General features: G+C 38.1%; 1 pseudogene; it reads right to left on the reverse strand.

The window, feature by feature from the left end:
- Positions 1–2,465: 2,465 nt before the first annotated feature.
- LOC113928806 lies at positions 2,466–23,502 on the reverse strand (annotated as a pseudogene).
- Between the last annotated feature and the right edge of the window lie 84 nt (positions 23,503–23,586).

Genomic DNA, 23,586 nt, shown 5'->3' on the forward strand with positions numbered 1-23,586 from the left:
AGAAAACAACACCTAGGAATAAATTTAACCAAGGAGGTGAAAGACCTATCCTCTGAGAACTAGAAGTCACTGATGAAAGAAATTTGAAGATAACACAAACAAATGGAAAAATATACCACGCCCATGGACTGGAAGAATGAAGATCGTTGGAATGTCCATACTGCTCAAAGCAATCTACAGATTCAGTGCAATCCCTATCAAAACAGCACTAGCATTTTCCACCAACCTAGAATTTTGGAATTTCCATGAAACCAAAAAAGACCTCGAACAGCCAAGGCAACCTTGAGAGAGAAGAACAAAGCTGGAGGTATCACAAGCCCAGATTTCAAGATGTACTGCAAGGCTATAGTAATCAAAACAGTATGGTACCAGCACAAAGAGAGACCTAGAGATCCATGGAACAGGACAGAGAGCTCAGAAATGAACCCATGATCCTCTGGTCAGTTAATTGACAGCAAAGGGGGCAAGGGTATACAATGGGGGAAAGAGCGTCTTTTCAGTAAATGGTGCTGGGGAAACTGGATAGCTATATGAAAAAAAGAATGAGACTGGTCAATTTTTTTTTTTTTTAAAGATTCATTCACTCATTTATTTGAGAGAGAGTGAGCGAGCACGCACACATGAGCGGGAAGGAGGAGCAGAGGAAGACGGACAAGCAGACTTCCCACGGAGCAGGGTGCCCAACGCATGGTCCAATCCCAGGACCCCGAGATCATGACCTAAGCTGAAGGCAGATGCTTAACTGACTGAGCCACCCAGGCACCCCTGGACCACTTTCCTTTCTTTTTTTTTTTTTTTAAAGATTTTATTTATTTATTTGAGAGAGAGAATGAGAGATAGAGAGCACGAGAGGGAAGAAGGTCAGAGGGAGAAGCAGACTCCCCGCTGAGCAGGGAGCCCAATGTGGGACTCGATCCCGGGACTCCAGGATCATGACCTGAGCCGAAGGCAGTCGCTTAACCAACTGAGCCACCCAGGTGCCCCCTTGGACCACTTTCTTATACTACATACCAAAATAAACTTAAGATGGATTAAAGAGCTAAACGTGAGGTATAGAACCAAAAACTCCTAAGAGAAAACCTAGGCAGTAAACCCTTGGACATTGGCCTCAGCAACATACTTATGGATAGCTCTCCTCAGGCAAGTAAAACAAAGGCAGTAACACACCATTGGGACCACCGCAAAGGAAACCATCAACACAATGAAAAGGCAACCTACTGAATGGAAGAAAATATTTACAAGTGGTATTTCCAATAAGGGGCTCATTTCCAAAATATGTAAAGCACTCACACAAGTCAAGATGGAAATAACTAATCATCAGATTGAAAGATGGGCAGAGCATCTGAAAAAACATTTCCCCCCAAAAGATATAAAAATAAGCTGAAATAAGATGAAAAAGATGCTCCACATCACTATCATCAAGGAAATGCAAACCAAAACCACAATGAGATAGCACCTCACAACGATCAGAATGGCCAGAATCACAAAGATGAGAAATGACAAGTATCAGTGGGGATGTGGAGAAAAAGAAGCCCTCATGCACTGTAGGTGGGAATGTAAATTGGTACAGCCACTGGGGAGAACTATGGAGTTTCCTCAAAATATTAAAAATTAGAAACACCATACAATCCAGTAATTCCATGATTGGCTGTTTACCTAAGAAAACAAAGACACAAATTTGAAAAGGTATATCCACCCCATGTGGATAATACTACAGCACTATTTACAACAGACATGATGTGGCAACAATCTAAGTGTCCACTGATAGGTTGAACAATTAAGAAGACGTCATATGGAATACTACTCAGCTATAAAAAAAAGAATGAGATCTTGCCCTTCGCAACAGCATGGTTGGATCTAGAGGGTATTTTGCTAACTGAAAGAAGTTAGAGAGCAAGCAAGAACCATATGATTTCACTTACATGTGGAATGACAAACAAAAATGAATAAAAACAAAACAGACCCATAAATGAGAACTGTTGTTTGCCAGAGGGGAGGTGAGTGTGAGTGTGGAATCAGTGAAATAAGTGATAGGGATTAAGACTTACAAACTTCCAGTTATAAAATAAAAAAGTCATAAAGATATAAAGTACAGGAATGGAAAAATAGTCACAAGAAAAATAAAGTTTTGAAATCTGTATCACAGCATCTCTATTATTTTTTTTTTTTTAGAATTTCAGCAACAGCATTTTTATTTGTAAATCATGCAAAAGCCTATGAAATAGGTTTTCTTAGAACAGACCCATCTTGGCTAACTCAGTGGCACAATTCAAAAGTGAAAAATTAAGATATATTCTTTGTACAGAAGAGTCTTTAATAAACCCAAGGAATGTTTTCCACCAAGATACAAACTAGACCCTAGTTTTGCATGCAAAGGCTGATGACTTTTATCACACACCAGGATTTGCTTTAATAGTTAAGGGACAGCAGTCAGGCTAGCAAAAAGTCACCAAGACAACAAAACATTTCCATGAGAGTAGTCATTTATTAACTGGCCAGATTACAAAAATAATCATGGCAGATACCTTAGTTCATCCTTCTAATAAGCCTATTGATCTGGTCTTCCCTGTTACCAGCATCTCCACCTTCTACAAAATGGGTGGTCTTTTTCTTCATTCCCCCTTGTGGAGAAGATAATTTGAAGGGCCATAAAAAGTTGTTTGCTTCTTTGAAACGTTTTCCAACAGTATAGATCTCGTGAATCCGATCCTCCATGCAGATGATGCCATATTTACCAAGAGATTGGGCAATCAATGTGTTATTTGTCAGGGCAATTCGCTTCTTGTTGATTTTGCCATAACCACGCTTGTAGATCAATTCATTCACTGACTTCAGATTTGGGTACCCCCATGCTATATAAGGTTCCACAATCCTTAGCATGTTAACTGAAGCCTTGTTGAGCTTAACAAAGGTGCCATTGAAGATCTGGTGAAGGCGAAGAAGCTGCAACACCTTTCGAACCTTTGGGCTCACACCACTGATACCTCTGATCCTGAGGACAAATGCCAATTTGGGTTCTGCAGGTACGTAGAAGTTGCCAGCTTTTCTTGCCATCCTTGCCATTTGAATCTCAATTCTGTACATCTGCCTATATTCCTTGTGGTAATGCTTAGCTTTTTCATAGACAAGCTTCCTTCCTGCCTTTCAAAGCATCTTCTGAGCAAACTTCTTCCTCAGAAGCTTGATCTTCAACTCTGCGAAATTCCTTCGCTTCTTAAGGGTTTCTGGCACAGCAGGAATCTTCTTTTTCTTCTCTTCTGCACCCTCCATGGTTCCAGCCGGAAAAGAGCAGCATCTCTATTATTATTAACAGGAAGAATTAATAGAATATCTACAGTACAGGAAATATAGCTAATATCTCCTTTTTGTTGCATTTTTACCTAATTCATTTGTCACCTTCGCCGTTCATTCTACTCATCAATAACCAAACTACATTTGCATTGAATATTAGTTTGCCCACAGACTTTAATTATCTCATCTACATTTGAAACTATTGATTTATAAGGCTGTTTGACCTTTATTGTATTATCAGGAATTACTCATCTGTAACTTTCTTTTTTAAGAACAAGATATTCATAACTAAAGACAAGCATTTAATAACCATGTCTACAACGAATTTCTAAACACTCAATCTGGCATCTCAATTTTTGTTGAAATCTCCATATTCATTAAATATCCTTTCCTGACTGTTCCTCAGAAAATTTTCAGATCATGTAACAGCATCTAAATTAGATACAAGAATATCCTTTCTCCTCAAGCATTGCCAAACATTTGATAGATATAATCCTGTGTGAAGTTGTGGCAAGTTATACTTCTGCCACAAAAACAAGCACACTGGCAATGTTATGGCGAAAATAAAAGATGTTTTATGTGAAAGTGAGTCTACTGAAAGAGACAGAGACTTATAATTACTAAAATTCTAGTTGAATGCCATATCTTCCAGTCTAAGTAGTCATAGCATGCAAGTAGTTCGTATTTCCAAAGGTCCAGTTCAATCAATATTCATAAAGCTGAAAAGAACATCGTTCTTAGGGGCGCCTGGGTGGCTCAGATGGTTAAGCGTCTGCCTTCGGCTCGGGTCATGATCCCAGGGTCCTGGGATCGAGTCCCACATCGGGCTCCCTGCTCCTTGGGAGCCTGCTTCTCCCTCTGCTTCTCTCTCTCTCTCCCTCTGTCTCTCATGAATAAATAAATAAAATCTTTAAAAAAAAAAGTTAGCTGGAGAAAATAAAACTTTAAAAAAAAAAAAAAAGAACATCGTTCTTAGTCACGGGACCTTTTTAATTTGCTATATTCCCTGCATCTGAAGCAGAATGCAGATAAAATAGGCTTTGATGGCTGGGAAATCATTCTAGTTTTCTTCCATGGAGGAAGAGAAACCGGTGTCCTTCTCCTTGACTTGTGCGCTGCTACATCATCATCATAAGTATGTCTGCTTATGGGGAATTGGTTATTCTCCCTCAGGCCAAAAGTCATATAAGAATATGTTTTGGAAGCAGACACAAGAAGTTGTTTTGAGATCAAAAGATTTACCTTAAATTCAGGCTCTAACACTGATCAACTATATGATTAAGGGCACATTTTTTTTTCATACTTTATCAAATTTTTATTTAAATTCCAGTTAGTTAACAACAGTGTAGTATTAGGTATACTAGTTTGCTTAAACTTATATATATTAGTTTTAGGTATAGAATTTAGTGATTCATCACTTACATATAACACCCAGTACTCATCACAAGTGCCCTCCTTCATGCCCATCACCCATTTAACCCATCTCTCTGCCCACCTTCCCTCCAGCAACCCTCAGTCTGCTGTATGGTTTGCCTCTTTTTTCCTCCATGTTCATCTGTTTTGTTTCTTAAGTTCCACAAATGACTGAAATCATACAATATTGGTCTTTCTCTGACTGACTTATTTCACTTAGCATAATATACTCTACCTTCAACCACATCACTGCAAATGAAATTTCATTCTTTTCAGGGATGAGTATTATATATAAATGCATAAAATTGTGATATATATATAAACATATAAACATCAGAATGCATGTATCCCTTCAAATCAGTATTTTTGTATCTTTTGGGTAAATACCTCCTAGTGCAATTGCTAGGTTGTAGGATAGTTCTATTTGTAACTTTTTGAGGAACCTCCACACTGTTGTCCACAGTGACTGCACCAGTTTGCATTCCCACCAAGAGTGTAAGAGGGTTTCCCTTCCTCTACATCCTTACCAACATGTTATTTCCTGTGTTAATTTCAGCCATTCTGGCAGATATAAGATGGTATCTAATTGTAGTTTTGATTTGGATTTCCCTGATGATGAGTGATGTTGAGCATCTTTTCATGTGTCTGTTAGCCATCTGTATGTCTTCTTTGGATAAATGCCTATTCATGTCTTCTGTCCTTTTTTTTAAACTGGATTATTTGGTTTTGGGTTACTGAGTTCTATAAGTCTTATATATTTTGGACACTAACCCTTTATCAGATATGTCATTTGCAAATATCTTCTCCCATACCAAAGGTTGCCTTTTAGTTTTCTTGATTGCTTCGTTGCTGTGCAGAAACGTTTTATCTTAATGAAGTCCCAATAGTTTATTGTTGCTTTTGGTTTCCCTTGCCTCAGAAAATATATCGAGTAAGAAGCTGCTACAACCAAAGTCAAAGAAGTTACTGCCTGTGTTTTCCTCTAGGATTTTGATGGTTTGTCTCATATTTAAGTCTTTTATCCATTTTGAATTTATTTTTGTGCATAGTATAAGTGGTCTGCTTTCATTCTTCCGCATGTGGCTGTCCAATTCTCCCAATGCCATTTGTGGAAGAGACTCTTTTTTCCACTGGATATTCTTTCCTGCTTTGTCAAAGATTAGTTGACCATATAGTTGTGGGTCCATTTCTGGGTTTTCCATTCTGTTCTATGGGTCTATGGGTCAGTTTTTATGCCAGTACCATACTGATTTGATCACTACAGCTTTGTAATACAACTTGAAGTCCAGAATTGTGATGCCTCAGCTTTGCTTTTCTTTTTCAAGGTTGCCTTGGCTATTCAGTCTTTCATGGTTCCGTACAAATTTTAGGATTGTTTGTTCTAGTTCTGTGAAAAATGCCGTTGGTGTTTTGACAGGGGTTGCATTAAATGTGTAGATTGCTTTGTGTAGTACATTTTAACAATATTTGCTTTTCCAATCCATGAACATGGAATGTTTTCCATTTCTTTGTGTCATCTTCAGTTTTTTCCATTAGTATTTTATAGTTTTCAGAGTACAGATCTTTTACCTCTTTGGTTTTTTTTTTTTTAAACTTAATAGAGTCTTGATTTCATTTGTAAAATGGAGGTAATCCCTGCCTCACAAAGTTTTTATGATGATTAAATAAGGCAGTGACTTTTTTTGCTGTAACCCATATGAAAATATTTTGTATTAGAATCCAGTATACATTATGAGTGTGCAGTGTATAAATGTAAAACCCAAATAAGTTTCACATAATAATTATCTTTATTAGTTGAGATGCATGCTGATGTTTTTCTATTTTATAGTATCCTCTTTGTTTTTGAAAAACACCTGGGGTATATGGGAGGGAGATCTGTTTACTTATCTCATAGCCTGTGCTGGAGGGGCAGGGTCATTGGGAAACTTCTCCAAGAACAAAATATCTGGCGGGCACCATTTCCCTCTCCTGCTCCCCAGCTTGCACAGACACCTGCAGGAACCATCATTCTCCACCTAGCTTGCTAAGAACGCACCCTGCCCATGCATACTTATGCCAATCTGCCCCCTTCAACATAGGAGCCTCAGCAGGAGTTTTGGGCAGCTGAAGGTCCCCTCCCATACAGGCATTTGTGGACCTTGCTGACACAAGTGCCCCACCACTGTGCTCCCCTGCAGAATTGCCCCCTCCAGCCCTGCAGCAGGCATTTTTCTAAAAACAGTTCCAGGTTCCTTCCTGCAGCAGATCTATGCAAACCTTGCTAACACTCTGTGCCCTGCCCCACATTCTCCTGAAGACCTGGCTCCCTCCAATATACCCTTGACCAGAGCCCATCCAAAGTGTTGCCATAAGCCTGGCAGTGTGCAAGTACCCCTGGCAGGGGCAAGCACCACTCCAAAGAGACTCCTTCCCTGGTACAGAGGGGAAGATAACTACCCATATTGGAGCAGCTCTGTTCCCAGCAGTGGGCTGGGAATAGACATCTGGTCTGAATGCAAACCCTGTCCACCAACCAAAGTTTCTCAGGGGACAACACAGGTAAAGCAAAGTGCAGTTCAGTGCTCCTGCAGCTCTGGTGAACATCTGCTCTAACTCAACTCAAGCTCAAGTGGCTCCAGACTGGCCCAATAACAACACAGGGACCAAAGCCTGCCCACAACAGGCAAAGAGAGGCATTGCAGATAGCTGGAATGAAAGCAAACATGATTCAGTCATAACAGTAGGGAGCATGCAACACACACAGGAGACACCCCTCAAGTGCAGGTTCTGGTGAACAGGGGACATTGCACTGCAGGACACTACAGGACCTCTTCTTAAAACCACTGCTTTGAAGACCAAGAGAGACAAAAACAGACACAAAGGGTTAGACAAAATGAGACAGAGGAACATATCCCAAATGAAAGAACAGGACAAAATCACAGCAAGAGAAGTAAACAAAATGGAAATAAGTAATATACCTGTTACACAGAATATAAAGGCTAACCATCATAAAGTTACTCACTGGACTTGAGAAAATAGTGGAGAACCTTAGTGAAACCAATGACACAGAACATAAAGAACCAATCAGATGAATTCAGGAACTGAAATAAATACACTAGATGAAACAGACTAGAGGAAACAGAAGAATGGATGAGCAACCTGGAGGACAGAGTGATAGAAAGCAATGAAGGTGAACAGCAGAGAGAAAAAAATAAAAAATGAAAACACACTTTAGGAACTCAGCAACACCATCGTGCATAATAACATTCACATTATAGGGATTCCAGAAGGAGAAGAGAAAGAAAGGGGGGCAGCAAATTTATTAGAAGAAATAATAGATGAAAACTTCCTTATCTGGGAAGGAAACAGAGATCCAGATCCAGGAGGCACACAGAGCTCCCAACAGAATCCACCCAAGGAGGGTCACGCCAAGAAACAGTGATTAAAATGGCCAACAGTAGTGATAGAGAATTTTCAAAGCAGCACAAGAAAGGAAACAGTTACATACAAGGGAAAGGCTATTAGCTGATTTTTCAGCAGAAACTTTGCAGGCCTGAAGAAAGCATGATGTATTCAAAATGCTGAAAGGAAAAACAACAACAACAAAAAAAAAACCTGCAGCTAAGAATACTCTATCCAGCAAGGCTATCACTCATAATAGAAGGAGAGAGAAACAGCTTCCCAGAAAAACAAATGTTAAAGGAATTCATAAGCACTAAACCAACCCTATAAGAAATGTAAAAGGGGACTCTTTAAGTGGAAAGGAAATACCATATAGTAAGAATAGGAAAAATAGGAAACACAAAAGCAGTGAAATCAAACATATCTATAAAAATCAGTCAGGGGATTCACAAAATAAAAGGATGTAAAGTATGACACTATAAACCAAAAATGCGGGGTGCAGAGGAGTAAAGAATGGGTTCATACTTAAGCAGCCCTCAACTTAATATAGACTGCTATACACATAAGATGTTTTGCACAAGTCTAATGGTAACCCCAAATAAAAAATCAATAATATATATACAAAAAAAGAGAAAGGAATCCAAGTATATCACTAAAGAAAGCCAGCAAGCAGTGAGAGAGCAAGAAAAGAAACAGAACTACAAAAACAACTATAAACTGAGTAACAAAATGGGCAATAATTATATACCTATCAATAATTACTTGGAATGTAAATGGACTAAACACTCCAATCAAAAGACACAGGGTGACAGAATGGATAAAAAGGAAATACTCCTCTATATGCTGCCTACAAGAGACTTATTTCAGACCTAAAGACACATACGAATGAAAAGGGAGGGAAAAGCATTTATCATTCAAATGGAAGTGAAAAGAAAGCCAGAGTAGCAATACTTATATCAGACAAAATAGAATTTAAAAAAAAGACTATAACAAGAGACAAAGGACGACACTATGTAATAATAAAGGAAACAATCCAATAAGAAGACATAACAATTGTAAATATTTGTGCACCCAATGTGGGAGCATGTGAATACATAAAGCAGCTAATAACAAGCATAAAGGAAGTAATCAATAGTAATACAATAATAGTACTTTAAAACCCCACTTACATCAATGGATAGATCATCCAAACAGAAAATCAACAAGGAAACAGTGGCTTTGAATGCACATTGGACCAGATGGATCTAACAGATATATTCAGAACATTCCATCCTAAAAAAGCAGAATACACATTCTTTTCAAGTGCACAAAGAACAATCTCCACAAGAGATCACGTATTAGGTCACAAAACAAGTCTAAACAAATTCACAAAGATTGAAGTCATATCATGCATCTTTTCTGACCACAAAGCTATGAAACTAGCAATGAACCACAAGAAAAAAATCTGGAAAGAACAGAAATACATGGGGGCACCTGGGTGGCTCAGTTGGTTAAGCGACTGCCTTCGGCTCAGGTCATGATCCTGGAGTCCCAGGATCGAGTCCCGCATCGGGCTCCCTGCTCAGCGAGGAGCCTGCTTCTCCCTCTAACCCTCCCCCCTCTCATGTACTCTCTCTCTCTCTCTCTCATTCTCACTCTCTCAAATAAATAAATAAATCTTAAAAAAAAAAAGAACAGAAATACATGTAGACTGAATAACATATTACCTAACAATGAATGGGTTAGCCAAGAAATCAAAGAAGAAATCAAAAAGTACATTGAGGCAAATGAAAATGAAAACACAACAGTCCAAAATTTTGGGCATGCAGTAAAAGCTGTTCTAAGAAGGAAGAATATAGCAATGCAGGCCTAGCTCAAGAAACAAGACAAATCTCAAATAACCTAAACTTAAATATAAAGGAGCTTGAAAAGGAAGAACAAAGAAAACCCAAAAGCAACAAAAGGAAATAAAAATTGAAGCAAAAATAAATGAAATCTAAAAAAAAAAAAAAAAAAAGAAAAAGAAAAAGAAATAGAACAATGAAACCAGGAGCTGGTTCTTTGAAAAGATCAACAGAAATGTTACACCTCTATCCAGACTCTTAAAAAAAAAGATTTAAACAAAATAAATGAAAGAGGAGAAATAACACCGAAGAGATACAAAGGATTGTAAGACAATATTATGAAAAATTATGTGCCAACAAATTGGACAACCTAGAAGAAATGGATAAATTCCTAAAACCCTATAATCTCCCAAAACTAAATCAGGAAGAAATAGAAAATTTAAACAGAATAACCAGGAATGAAATTGAATCAGTGATCAAAAAACTCCCAACAAACAGAAGTCCAGGACCAGATGGCTTCACAGGTGATTCTACCAAACATTTAAAGAGTTTCTTAAAGTATTTCAAAAAATAGAAGAGAAAGGAAAGCTTCCAAATTCCTTCTATGAGGCCACATTACCCTGATACCAAAACCAGATAAAGACACTATGAAAAAAGAGAACTACAGACCCATATCTCTGATGAACATAGATGCAAAAATAAACAAAATATTAGCAAACTGAATCCAACAATTTGTTAAAAAAAAAAAAAAGCATTCACCACAATCAAATGGGATTTATTCCTGAGATGCAAGAGTGGTTCAATATTTGCAAATCAGTCATCATATCCCATCAAGAAGAGAAAGGATAAAAACCATAAGATCATTTCAATAGATGCAGAAAAAGCATTTGACAAACTACAACATCCATTCATGATAAAAATCCTCAACGAAGTAGGTTTAGAGGGAACATACCTCACCATAATAAAGGCCATATGTGAAAACCCACAGCTAACATCATACACAATGATGAAAAACTGAGAGTTTTTCCCCTTAAGATCAGGAGCAAAACAAGGATGGGCACTCTCACCACTTTTATTCAACATAGCACTGGAAGTCCTAGCCATAGCAATCAGATAAGAAATAAAACCATCCAAATTGGAAGCAAAGAACTGAAACAGTCACAGCTTGCCGATGACATGATACTATACATAGAAAATCCTAAATACTGCACAAAAAACTACTAGAATTGATAAATGATTTCACTAAGGTTGCAGTATACAAAATCAATATACAGAAATCCATTGCATTTCTATACATACACTAATAATGAAACAGCAGAAAGAAATTAAAAAAACAATCCCATTTACAATTGCCCCCCAAATAATAAAATACCTAGGAATAAACTTAACCAAGGAGGTCAAAGACCTATACTCTGAAAACTATAAAACACAGATTAAAGAAACTGAAGATGACACAAAGAAATGGAAAAACATTCCGTGTTCATGGACTGGAAGAACAAATATCGTTAAAATGTCTATACTACCCAATCTACAGATTCAATTCAATCCTTATCAAAATACCAACAGCATTTTTCACAGAACTAGAATCCTAAATCCTAAAATTTGTATAGAACCATAAAAAAACCTGAACAGCCAGAGCAATCTTGAAAAAGAAGAACAAAACTGCAGGCATTACAATTTTCAGATTTCAAGATAAACTATAAAGCTGTAGTAATCCAGACAGTATGGTACTGGCACAAAAACAGACACAGAGATCCATGGAACAGAACGGAGAGCCCAGAAACAAACCTAATTATATGGTCAATTATTCTTTGACAAAGGAGGCAAGAATATGCAATGGGAAAAAGTCTCTTCAACAAACGGTTGGGAAAACTGGACAATTGCATGCAAAAGAAAGTGGACCACGTTCTTACCCCATACACAGAAATAAACTCAAAATGAATTAAGAATTTAAATGTGAGACCTGAAACCATAAAAATCCTTAAAGAGAGCACAGTTTCTCTGACATTGGCTGCAGCAACATTTTTCTAGGCCTGACTCTTTAGGCAAGGGAAACAAAAGCAAAAATAAACTATTGGGACTACATCAAAATAAAAAGCTTCTACAGATCAAAGGAAACAAGTCAACAAAAGTAAAAGACAACCTACAGAATGGAGAAGATCCTTGCTAGTAACATATCTGATGAAAGTTTGAATTCCAAAAATATATGAAGAACTTAGACAACTCAGGGTGCCTGGGTGGCTCAGTTGGTTAAGTGTCTGCTTCAGCTCTGGTCATGATCCCAGGTTTCTGAGATCGAGGCCCACACTGGGCTCCCTGCACAGCGGGAAACCTGCTTCTCCCTCTCTCCAACCCCCACTCCTGCTCTCTCTCTCGCTATCTCTCTCTCTCAAAATAAAAATCTTTTTAAAAAAAGAACTTACACAACTCAACACCAAAAAACACAAATAATCCAACTGAAAAACAGGCAAAAGACATGGACATTTCTAGAGACGACATACACGTGAAGAGATGCTCAACATTACTAATCATCATGAAAATGCAAGTCAAAACCACAGTGAGGTAGCACCTCAACCTGTGAGAATGGCTAAAAACAAAAACACAAGAAACAACAAATGTGTTAAGAATGTGGAGAAAAAGGAACCCTCTTGCACTGTTGGTTGGAATGCAAACTGGTGCAGCTGCTGTGGAAAATAGTATGGAGGCTCCTCAAAAAATTAAGAATAGAATTACCATATGATCCAGTAATTCCGCTACTGGGTATTTACCCAAAGGACACAGAAACACTATTTTGAAAAGATATATGCACCCCTGTGCTTACTGCAGCTTTATTTGCAATAGCCAGATTATGGAAGCAGCCCAAGTGTCCACTGATAGAGCAATGGATCAAGATGTGGTGTATGTGTGTATACACACACACACACACACACACACACACACACACACACACACACACACACAATGGAGTATTAGCCATAAAAAAGAATGAAATCTTGCCGTTTGCAATATAGATGGATCTAGAGAGTATAATGCTAAGTGAAATCAGTCAGAGAAAGATAAATACTTTATCATTTCACTCATATGTGGAATTTAAGAAACAAAACAAAGAAAAAAAGAAACAAACCAAGAAACAGACTCTTAACTATAGAAAACAAACTGATGGTTACCAGAGGGGTGGTGAGGGGGGATGGATGAATTAGATGAAGCGGCTTAAGAGTACACTTATCTTGATGGGCACTGAGTAGTGTACCGAATTGTTCAATCACTATATTTTAATACCTGAAATGAATATAACACTGTATGTTAACTCTGCTGGAATTAAAATTAAAAAAAAAACATAATCAAGAGAATGATACTCTGAAGACACGGCAAGATGTAAAACTGTTGATTTTAGTAACAGTCTGAATACTACTCAGTGAAAATAACCAAAAAAATGACAGATGCATGCGATAAAACTGATAAATCTCCAAAACATAAAAAAGACATTCAGCTGACCTCAGATAGCCCAAATTATCATAAAAGATAATAAAATGGTTTTTTTAAAACAAAACAAAAAGATAAAGGGAAGACATTTTATAATTATGTACATGTAAATCCACTAAGAAAACAAAAATTCTACATATCTATTCATCTACTAAGTTTCAAAATACATGAAGCCCAAACTGACAGAAATTAAAGAGGAAATAAACAAATACACAACATTCCTTTCTCAGTATTCCATAGGACAAGTTAACAAAAGTATCAGGAAGAACCCAAAGGCCTGAAACAAAATTATCAACTGCATCTGGGTTGGCCAGGAAGCAGATGCCATGGCAGGATTCAACATGAAAGTGCTATTTGTAGGAGGGAGCATGAGAAGGGAGATGTGTTCAGAACACCATACTAGAATGAGAGGGAAGAAAGGAAGTCCCAGACTACAACACAGGTCCAGGAAAGTTTCATACAGGCCCATAGGGGTCTTCACGCCTGTTAGAAAAGTCTTGCATGTCCTAAGGCAGGAACGGGCCTTGCTCATTTATGAACTGAAAGCAGAGTACGGGAAGCCTGGACTCAGTATGAACATGATGGTTGATCCAGAGGGGTCATATCTGGCTGGAGTGGTGAACTATGCCCCCTGCAAGAGGAGATCTCAGTGATAAATTTGCATGGCCACTACCAACTACTCTTTGCATCATACAGACTTCTAGGAGAAGCTTCCAAGTGGCTTCCATGGATCTCACTTCCTAAGGAAAGTCTTAGAAAAGGCAGGGGTGGGGGTGGGGTTAGTGGTATGAACTAAATCCCCCCAATACAGTTGACCCTTACACACTATGGGTTAGGGGTGCTGATCCCCTGCACAAAAATCCACATATAACTTTTGAACCCCCAAAACTTAACTGATAGCCTACTGTTAATCAGAAGCTTTACTGATACCATAGTCAGTTAACACATATTTGTATGTTATATGTATTATACATACTGTGTTCTTACAATAAAGCTAGAAAAAAAGTCAAGAAAATCATTAAGGAAAATACATTTACAGTATTGTATTGAAAAAAATCCACATATACGTGGATCCATACAGTGCAAACCCATGCTGTTCGAGGGCCAACCAAATTTATTTTTCTTATATATGTAGAGACCTATACTTATACTTCTTTTGAGACACAGAGCATTTAATAGGGATCCTCAAAACCCTCAAGAAAAGGTAAAACTGCCATCTGAGAATTAAACTAGAAAAATCTGCACATAATGGAGATTAGTCGTCTGTAAGACCAAAGAACTGCAAGTCTACAACCAAATGATTCAGAAAAGAAAGCCAAATTAACTATATTTTATCTTTTCTGTAAAAAACCTATGTGAAGAGAAGGCAAACGGTTATCATGGAACCTAGAAAAGGGGGAGGTCACATCTGGTGGACACACCTTCACATCATGGAAGAAAGCCCTACCCAGTTGCTACTAATGTCTAAGTGCTATTGTTTTGTTCTATAGTAGGGATGGGGTTAGACTGTTTGATCTCTTGCTTTTGGGCCCATATGTTCACTGAGTCACTTATCCTCATGCTATGAAAATACCCACACCAGATAAAAAATACCTCAAAGATTAAGGAGGTGCATCATAATTATCTTTCTTTCTGTAAGAATAAATTATATTTGACAATGAGTAAATCAGTTCAAGAGATGTAATTATGGAACTGTAAAAGCAGAATTTAAGAGGATTTGGTAGATATCACTCAGCCATAAAAAAAAATGAAATCTTGTCATTTGCAACATGGATGGATCTAGAGGGTATAATGCTAAGTGAAATAGGTCAAAGGAAGATAATACCATATGCTTTCACTCATAAGTGGAATTCAAGAAAGAAAAAAAAAGAAACAAAAAACCAGATTCTTAATATAGAGAACCAGTGGTAGCCAGAGGGGAGGTAGGTGGGGTGGGAAGGGAAACGGGTGAAATAGGTAAAGGGGATTAAGAGCACACTTATGATGAGCACTGATTAATGGCTAGAATTACTCCATCATTATATTAGACACCTGAAACTAATATAACACAGTATGCTAATTACATTTGAATTAAAATTTTTAATTAGTTTTATGAATCTTAGAGCTACAGTGGAAATACAATGAACTGAGCCCATCATTTACTTTTTAACATATACATCAGATTCCTTACTTTTCAAAAATGCGTTTGACTCACGTAGGCGACCGGTAGACTGAATCTGAAGATAAGGGAAAGACATGTTCTATTCTGGCATCTCCACAAAAATCTGTTTGCACAGAACTCACTTGTACAAAAGCAGCTCTGAAAATAGCAATCTCTTTTGCATAATATACGTGAGGTCAGAGAGAAGACAGTGGGTTCCTGGGATGTAAAAGCTGTGAAGACATGGACAAACACGCATGGAGTAGATGTAAACAGACATGTGATTTTGCCATCATAGCCCGAATTACTGGGAACTCATCAGTGCTGATGAGGCACTAACTACATTCCGGTGCACTTCAATCAGAACCAGATTATACCATTAAAATTAATGAAGCACTAGAAGACTTTAACGAGTAAAAGAGGGTTGGTTTTAAAGTCTTTTATGCATTTTATTCATTTGACAACAATTTGGTTGACAGTGCTATCACCCCTCTCTTGTAAACAGGTAAAAAGTTTTACTAAAGGTTTTAAGTAACACATTATATTCAACACACTCTCTGGCACAGTTCTTCAACATTCACTTAATGGTCTAATGCTTTAGCTTAATTAAGACAGGTCAATTTGTCTTTTGCCATCCTGTGTGTGCGGGGTGGTTAATAGACACTAAACAATTTTTCTCTCAGTTCCCACATTTTCTCATTATACTGATGAGATTTTTTTTCCCTCTTTTAAGCTGCTAGCATCTTTCAAGCCAATAAGGCCCCTGTTTTTCATCTCTTCTAGAAATATATTCATCATGAGTATGTGGGGGGGGTGTTGGTGGTGAGGGTTGGGGAAGGGAGTACAACCACCTCCAAATAGGACTGCACTATGAGATTCAGAAGAATATTAAACTGGGAAGGACAGATGAGGATTTTCGAGGTATCAACGTGTATTTTAGTATGAACCTGAAAATAATAGAATGAATTATTAGGCAACCACAGGATGTGACATGGCCATATCTCTGAGCACAGGAAAGGGACCAGACATTTTAAATCCCGGATCCAGTTTTGACAGATTTAATGTTAGTTTTGCTCTCTCCATATCTTAGTTTTCCCCAAGTGTAAGTGACTATTACTGCTCATGAGTACTAGTACGTAATGAGTACTACCATTCTTAACTATTTGGGAAGCTTTAGAGCATAAAATGCTTAATAAATAGTGGGTTTTTTTTAATGCTTTGTTCTTCATAAAGAACACTTTCTAAATTCAAATTGGTAACTGAATTTTTTATAAGAAAGGAAAATTATACACAAGTAACAACTTGATTCTTAAATTTAAGAACAGCTCCTTAAATAGTAAAAGATGTAAAAATGAACTTCAAGAGAAGCAAGATGGAAGTACTGTTAAAGGTTAAATTTCAGTTTTTCTATTTTTAAATAGTAAAACATACATAAAATTTACCATTTTAACCGTTTTAAGTGTAAAGTGGTACTAAGCACACTTACAACAATCACCACCATCCTCAGTACATTTTTAAAACAAAGTCCTGTTTCCTTTAAAACAGGAAAATCAGCAACACCTGCAGACTGAAGAGTGTACAATCTGGTTTGCTCTCCTGCTTCAATACACATCCTGTAGGCAGCTAAAAGCAACATATACCCAATATAACTAATGTTCTATTTGAAAGCTTGCTAGTGATTTCCATATTGAGCTGCTTTGGCCACAGCTGGACACAATTCCACATTTGCCCTCCATTTATCCCTTGGGGTATTATGGGCATAAGTGTTTTTTGGGGGGTGTGGACTGAGCCCAATTCGTCTTCTTGGAGCTCACCATCATAGGTTCACATCTTCCAGAATATAGACAATATCATTTTATACATTTTCCTGGTCCATAAATATTCCCTAAAATATTTGTGGGACCTTTCTTCCCATGACCATTTATTTTATTATTTAAATTCAATTAGCCAACATATAGTATATATTTAGTTTCAGATATAGTGTTCACTAATTTATCAGTTGTGTAGTATAACATCCAATGCTCGTCACATTTATTTTCTATACCAAACCTTTTGGAGGGCTAGTTTTTTCCTATTATGTGATTGTCTTAAATTAGTTCATCCTAAGTCATTTATTATTATAGGTAGATTTCTTATGGTAGTTACTAAATCTGTACTACACATTTTGGTCACTTGGTTATGTTCACTTTCATCCTTTATAAAGTATCACCTTAAATTCTTCTCCCTCCCTCCCTCTGTGCACACATCTCATTTACACAAAGCATATCAGCTTACTGGAGATAATGATTAAATTGATTATTTCTTTACTGACTCCTCCCCATCACCTCCCTAATCTCCATTCCCAGTTGTAACACACTCTACTGTGAAGTTTTCTAAAATCTCCCAGGAAGAATGAATTTATCCCCATAATCTTTACTACCAGTGTAATTCCTTCCCTTACTGCCTTCCCAGTGGTTTACCAGTCTGCGTATCTTACCCTCACAGGTTGTTGTTTGTTGAGAGGCAAGGACTCTGTCATTATGTATCTAGTATTTAAGAAGGTACTGGCATACAGTATATGTCAAAAAATGCTTTTTCCTCACCTACCTCATTTTACTGAATTCCATCTATAACTACAGACCTCCTACTGCTCCCTCTGAAGGGATCATCCAGGGCCCAAATCAGGTAGCATTTCCTCAGACATAAGGGGAGAAGCAGAAGTACTCCTTTCAGAGAAGAGAGCTTGGAAATCTTACCACTTATATGTAATTTAGGTTTAAGTATTCATTTGAAGCACTAGACGCTGTAACCACTAAAAAGCATGATTAGGAACTCGAACTTGAGAGATACACCAGAAGAGGGTTAGATTAGAGTCAGAGGGCCACATCACTTTTGTGATTAATATTCACAATGCTATTCTTACTCATGTTTAAACAAAGAATATGAAAAAGATTTAAGTTTTTCCATGGGAGAATACAAGTGTCATAGTATTCCCATTCCCTATTGTTTAGTGACCTCAAGCAACTTCCACTAATGGGTTTCTCCTGTTCAACACTTCAGATACCTTTTTTTTTCCACCTCTGAAATAAAGCAATACTGCTTGTAACTTTGTTACTAAGTGAGAAAATGAAGAATAAAAAACACAGGGCCACCTCCATGTGCATGCCAGCTAATAAAGCCGTCACTAGTATGGCAGTCACTTAACTTCCCTGACATTTGTTTACTGACCCGTAAAACAAGAATGTAAGATTTCTGAGGTATGTATTTCTATAAATCTATATATAACTGGAAATTCTCATGTGCAGTTTCAAAACTCTTATGGATTAAGAAACTCTTTAGAAAAATAAGACAAAAATCAGAGAGGGAGACAAACAAACCATAAGAGAATAAGAGACTCTTAATTCTAGGGAACTAAGGGTTACTGGAGGGGTGTTGGGTAGGGGATGGGATAATTGGGTGATGGGTATTAAGGAGGGCACTTGATGAAATGAGCACTGGGTGTTATATACAACTGATGAATTACTAAATTCTACCTCCATACACCATATGTTAATTAAATTGAATTTAAATTAAAAAACTTTAAAAATTCTAAATAATGCATATTCATTAGAGTGTAAAATGATGCTGAAAGAAGAAAAAAGGAACTCATAACTGCTTTACCCATTGGTTTTATTATAGGGGTTCTAAAGCAGCTTAAAAAATTGATAGATTTTTAAGAAAGAAGCTATTAGAATGTCACTGGTCTGGATCTCATTTTGATTTCCAATAGTAGGGTCATTAATTATTTTCCACTCTCTCTCATTTTCTGTATATTCCAAAGAAGTTCAGTAAGCGTCAGGGTTCTGAGCACACCATCAGGTACAGGTTTATGTACATACACTCTTCTCTAGATCCATCTTAAGGGATCTACTGTATAATCTAAAAAATTATGTATAGTTCTTCATTGCTTAAGCTCTAAAGAATAAAATGCAAACCCTTTGATCTGGCATTAAAAAACACTCAATTGGCAATATCTGGTCCCAGCCATCCTTTCTAGATTCACTATCCTCCATTCCAAATACTCTATAAAGAGCTTGTTTTGAATCTGCTCACACTAGTTTAAGACTCAGCTAGAGGGCCAGCTCCCTGAGGCTGGGCCTTGGACACTCCTAGTCCTGCAGCACCTACTGGTCATTTTAGCTAGGCTGGCCAAGCACCTCTTACCTTGACACAATCTAGACAAGAGTGAGGATTCAAAATTCTAATGGGAGTGGTTCCAATTCCAGGTAAGATAGAATGAGCACACTCCACCCTGCGTCTCCCGCTGAATGCATCTATAAAACATAACACATAGATCAGCTATTTGAGGACTTGAAAAAGAAATAGTAGCAGGCAAATTATGGAAAAAGACCAGAATTCAAAGTACCACTGAACCAGTGTAAGTTTACATTCTGGATTTTTATCCTGGACATTGTGGATGGTATTTTGTATATACTCTGAATCCTGTTTTAATCCTTACAAAAAAAAAAAAAAACATTTTAGTAGGCAATTAACTTTTTTAGACTTGTGTTACAGGCTTTGTCTCATTTTTTTGTGGGTGGCCATCAAATCTCAGTTCATTTCTTTAAGCCTCTGAGTTTGTCTTGTGCATGTGGGGTCAGGAGCTAGCTCAAGGCTTTCCATTCAGAAGGAGAAACATCCTTTTTATGGCTCTCTCCCTTCCAGGATTCCCCCTCACTTTCCAGGTATGGCTGCTACATGCTTTTTCCTGTTTCTTCCAGCCAGAAAAATGATGGCAGGATTTCTGTTACAGTTTTAGCTGCTCATGCACTTTGTGACTGTGACCCACTCTCTGGGTCAAGACACACACACACTCACACGCAGACACTCACCCATGTGCTAATTGCTTCTTTGGATTTTGACTTCCCTCCACAAGGGTCTGCATTTACTTACTCTTCAGAATCCTCACACAGTTGTTTATATTTTGCTCAAAATCTCTATCAGGATAGAAATCTATCATATATCTATCATAACTATTTTGTTTGAAACATAAAAATGTATTGCCTATTTTGTTTGAAACAAAAAAATGTATTGCCCGTGTAAAAAATTACAATATAATTTAAATCAATATCTGGCAATAGTCAGCTTCTTAAACTGGGTAGTTTTGACATGAATGTGTTTTATAATTACTTTGTATGTTTTATATCCTTTTTTGTCTGCATAATACACTTGACAATTTTCTAAAAATGAGGTCCTTTGGTCCTTCATAACCAAAACTTAAGATCCTCACTTAACATTCACCCGTGGAGGGGTGCTTGAGTGGGTCATTTGGTTAAGTGTCTGACACTCAATATCAGCTCAGGTCATGATCTCAGGGTCATGAGATTGAGAACCGCACTGGGCTCTGGGCTGAGTGTGGAGTTGGCTTGAGATCTGGCCCCCGGGCCCTGGCCCTCTTACATGTGCCTGCTCTAGATCTCTCTCAAAAAATTTTTTTTACCCTGTAGATAATACTACTATGAAAATAGCATATTTGTATTTCAATAATATCTGAATGGCTAAAATTTAATAAAAAGATAATCCCATCAACTGTAAAAGTGAGTACATTCTAAGAACATAAAGTCTCACATGGGCAAGGATAATTTAGTTTCAAAGCCGGTTCAAGCAGGCAAACAATCCCCTGCACTATTTCATAGTAGCAGAGCCCACACCTTTGAACGGAGATCTTCATTCAAATCATAACTCTACCTCTTACTAATGCGTGACCTTGGGTAAGTTACCTCAGCTTTCCAAGCGTGCTTCCTTACTGTAAAATGGACAAAATATAGTACCTACCTCTCAGGATACTGGGTGAAGTAAGCAATGAATGAAGAGCATTCAGCACACAGTGCTAGGTACCTATAAAATGTTCAATGAAAGTTAGCTGTTATTAGTAGTAATAGTGAGATTTTCTTCTGAATCCCACAGGATTTCCATGACTTATTTATTCAATTACTAATCCTCACTTGATGTATTTCCACAAAAACAATTTGAGTTCATGTTCCTTCACTGCCAGGAAATGAACAACTTTCTACACTTTAAAATTCAACATAAGACTAAAAAGATAAGTTTTAGTTGAATGCACCCTCTAGTGGTATACATTATGTGCAAGTACCTGGCTTCTACAAAAGAAAACCTCTTTATGAAATGTCCCTAGGTTAGTGCTTAGAACCTGAAGCCAGCTGGTTGAGAACACAGTATGAAGTGGATAGTCATACAACGTTTAGGAAGCTCCCTCTCTTCAAGAGCTGGAGGAATTTATCTTTTACAATTTCCCCCACCATAAGACCGAAGATATTTGTGATATTCACCATACCAAATCCCATTATTCCTACAGCATTGACTTTAATCTTTCCTCCTAAAGAAAATCAGGTCACTTCCTAGTTTGCTTTAACAAGCATTGCAACGTACTTACCCATTTAAGTTAACAAAAACATACTGAGTACCAACTACATATAAGAGGCAACAGGAATACAATAAACTTATTACACAATTCATTATTTGGGTGGCAGGAGAGGGGAATAGGAAAGCTTACGAATAAAATGTGAAAAGCCTTTAAGGATAAATACCTTAGCTGAAAGAAGAAAGGGTGCAGTGCAAAGACAACAGCTATAAAGGCCTGAAGATAGCGAGGTACATGCAGCATTTGAGAAACTGAGGAAAGTCTCCTGGTCAAAAAAGGGGAGATTGTGCAGGATGAGACTAGGGAAGTAGGGAGGTATTTAATACCAAGTTGAGGAGTTTGAAGTTCATCTTAAGAACAATGGGAGGGGCGCCTGGGTGGCTCAGTGTGTTAATCGTCTGACTTTTGATTTCGACTGCGGCCATGATCTCAGGGTCATAAGACTGAGCCCTGCGTGGGACTCCACGTTGGGCATGGAGCCTGCTTAAGATCCTCTCTCCCTATCCCTCTTCCCCCCCCCCCCCACCCCGCACATGTGTGCTCCCTCTAAAATAAAAAAAAGATCTTTAAAAAAAAAAAGGAAAAGAGCGATGGGAAACTATGGAAGGGATTAAAGCAAAAGGGTAACAATGATTTTTTTTTAAGATTTACTTACTGATTTGAGGGCGAGAGAGAGAGAGGGCGCACGCGCTCAGGAGTGGGAGGGGCAGAGGCAGAGAGAAAATCTCAAGCTGACTCCTTGCTGTGCCGTGGAGCCAGATAGGGCTCAGGACTGGATCCCAGGACCCTGAGATCTTGATCTGAGCAGAAATCAAAGAGTCCGCGCTTAACAACGGCAACACCGAGGCGCCCCTGATTTACACTTTCAAAAGTTCACTTCGCTAAGGCATGGAAATGGATGAGGGAGTGGCGTAAAAAGTAGATGCCCAGACCAGCTGCCAGTAATCCAGGTGAGATGGGATGAAACCTGAGACAGAGGTAGCAGTGGAGATAAAGTGGAAAGATAGTTAAGGGGCAAGATGGATTGAACATAATGATGGACATGGAAGTAGCGACCTTGGTGAACAGTGTGACGTGATAATGCCATTTGTCCCCACTAAGTACAACTGGTGGGGGTAGCTGTTTGAAGAAGGCTGAGAATGAATTAAGAAACTAGCGTTTTCGTCTTAAAAAGACACCATCATTTGGCCCCAAAGTATAATTATTTCAATTGAAGGCTTAACTAGCATTGGGCAGGAGGATCATGAGGCACCAACTCTCCACCCAATAGGGCCCTAAATGTCTTTTTTTAGATTTCTAGGAGAATGACCCACTATTACTGCGCTAAGACTTTTTACCTTACATCTACCTGGAAAGCCCTTAACTCATTCCCGCCCCAAATTTGATAGGTTTTTATTTTTAGAAGTACAGTTCAAAGGTCACCTCAAATCTTTCCAGTGTTTCCCACACCCCCATCCTGCCGTGCAACTCTTCCACTACACCGTGGGTTCCACACAGCACGGATTAAGCACTCTTCATCTCTGCGTCCCCGTGTGTGCAGCGCTGCACCCTTCAAACGCTAGGCGCTCCACAAATTCTCAGCCGCATTTACCCGCGCAGGGAAATACTCTAGCGTACGCCTCCAACACCAGCTTTGCCTGCCGGAAGTGACGCGC

The sequence above is a fragment of the Zalophus californianus genome, chromosome 5 (genome assembly GCF_009762305.2).
Source record: "Zalophus californianus isolate mZalCal1 chromosome 5, mZalCal1.pri.v2, whole genome shotgun sequence".
In the NCBI taxonomy this organism is placed as follows: Eukaryota; Metazoa; Chordata; class Mammalia; order Carnivora; family Otariidae; genus Zalophus; species Zalophus californianus.